Below are 2500 nucleotides of genomic sequence, written 5' to 3'. Positions count from 1 at the left end.
TCCCTCCTCTATGTTTCTCTCTCACTCACGCCTCTCTCCTCTGTTTTTTTTTTTTTTTTGTTTTGTTTTTTCTTATTCACTTCTCTCTTCTCTCTGTTTTTCTCTTATTCATTCCTCTCCCCTCTCTGTTTTTATCTACCTCACTCCTCTCTCCTCTCTGTTTTTCCCTCTCTCACTCCTCCCTCCTCTCTACTTAGTCTACTCCCCTTCGCCCTAGCCTAACTTTGTCTACTCCAGCTTTTGCCTTATTTTAGTTTCTTTTACGTATTCTCTCCTTTTACTACTTCTCTATTCTCTTATTCTGCTGCTAGATATACCTTTTTTCTGAAACTTCTTGGTCTTTTCTATGTCTATACTGTTCTAGAAATCTACCCCCTCCATCTATCTTTTTATATTCACTTTATCTTTCACCTTTTCTTTCTCGGCTGTTCTCTTGTTCTAGATATTTTACCTTATATGCCTACGACCCCTTGACCCACCCTTTCCTTTATCCTGCCCTTTTATCTGTGATGCCCTTTTTGTAAACCGAAATTATTTTCTATAACAACGAAATCTGTTATCAAGTCATTTTTTATTATTAAAATGTTGTGTTTACATTTTGCTGTCGGACAGTTTAGAAAGAGATGCATTGTAAAACTAATATGCCGCTCAGCTTCTTCCTTTTTATATTGCTCCCTTGTGTCAATTTCTATTATTTTGTTTTTATCAGCATTTTAGCCGCTTCTTTTTATTTGTATCAATTTCCGTTTTATTGGCAGTGACAAAGACCTTTTTTTCGTTTTGTCCTTTGTGAATTTAAGAATTTGTTGGCAATTTTCCATGAATTTCCAATTATTCATTGTGAGTTATTTTATGTTAGTAACTATTTTTGAATATTGTTTTGTTTTGTTTTTTGCATTTTTGAATGTTAAATTTATCTGATTTTAATGTGGGATTCAGTCCTCATTTTTACCATAAACATTTGTATTTTTAGTTACGTTTTGTTAATTTTATTGTTTTATTTCCTATTTTTATGATTAAATTTTGCATTGTATTCACTTTGAATAAGTTGCTACACCACGCTGTTGAGTGGTGTATCTTGAGAAGTCAAACACTGGTGTCGTAGGGGAAGTCGCCGCCGTGACACAAGCGTTAGCGTGCCGAACCGCGGCTGATTAGGAAGGGCATCAAATCAGGCAATGGTGACACTGCCATATAACCTCTCAATAGTGAATTGAGAGAGGCCTATGTCTTGCAGTGGAATGAAAGGCTGTAAAAAAGTGTATATATAAATATATATATATGTATATATATATATATATATATATATATATATATATATATATATATACATGTATATATAACTATATATACATATATATATATATATATATATATATATATATATATATATATATATATTTATTTATTTATATATACATATATGTGTGTGTGTATGTGTGTGCGTATGTGTGGTATGTTTGTATACATACATACATAAATACATATGTATGTTTATGTATATGTGTGTATGTATACATATATTTATATATATATATATATATATATATATGTATGTATGTTTATATGTATATATGTGTATATGAGTGTATATATATGTGTGTGGGTACATATATATTATAAACAGGAGGACCAGGTCAGCGGGAAACCATATCATGCGCACTCTCATTTATTAAGCTTTAGAACATCAACAACTGTGTCCATCATCAGAATCTGCATATGCAAGAGAACCACATTTGTATAAACTATGTACATTAATACTGAATATATAATTACAGCGAACATAAGAAACACTAGATACAACAACAACACAAATTACAAAAGTAAAACTCGGGAGAAAACTAAATACTTAAAAAAAATAAGATGTTTTGCTTACGTAAGTTGATCATCTGGGAAACCAAGGGTACGAGCCATGAACTTTTATGTATTCTTTTATAATATATGACCTTTCGAAGAAATGGTTCATTTACATAAACATTTAATTCGCTTTCTCGCGTATGTATATAATTCTATATACTTGTATATATGTGTGTATGTATTTGTGTGTGTACACACACACACACAAACACACACACACACACACACACACACACACACACACACACACACACACACACACACACACACACACACATATATACATATATATATATATATATATATATATATATAGAGAGAGAGAGAGAGAGAGAGAGAGAGAGAGAGAGAGAGAGAGAGAGAGAGAGAGAGAGAGGAGAGAAAGTGAGAGATTTGATTTGATTTGATAACATTTATTTACAGAACAGTGTACATGCCCTGCAAAAAGACAGTTAAATACCAAAGCATCTATCCAAACTGGCTGTGCTTCTATTTGTGTATAAGGCAATCAGTCAAACAATAGTGTAATATTTGTGCCTGAAGGGCTGTGCTATTATCACTGTATTAAAATGTCATGTCAAAGTCAAGACCAGTGTCTATAATAAAGTTATTATAATCAAACATGTGCTAACCTTTTTTTTCT

This window comes from Penaeus chinensis, chromosome 19, assembly GCF_019202785.1.
Source record: "Penaeus chinensis breed Huanghai No. 1 chromosome 19, ASM1920278v2, whole genome shotgun sequence".
In the NCBI taxonomy this organism is placed as follows: domain Eukaryota; kingdom Metazoa; phylum Arthropoda; class Malacostraca; order Decapoda; family Penaeidae; genus Penaeus; species Penaeus chinensis.
The sequence above is the reverse complement of the archived record's forward strand: the minus strand, read 5'-3'. Positions refer to the sequence as shown.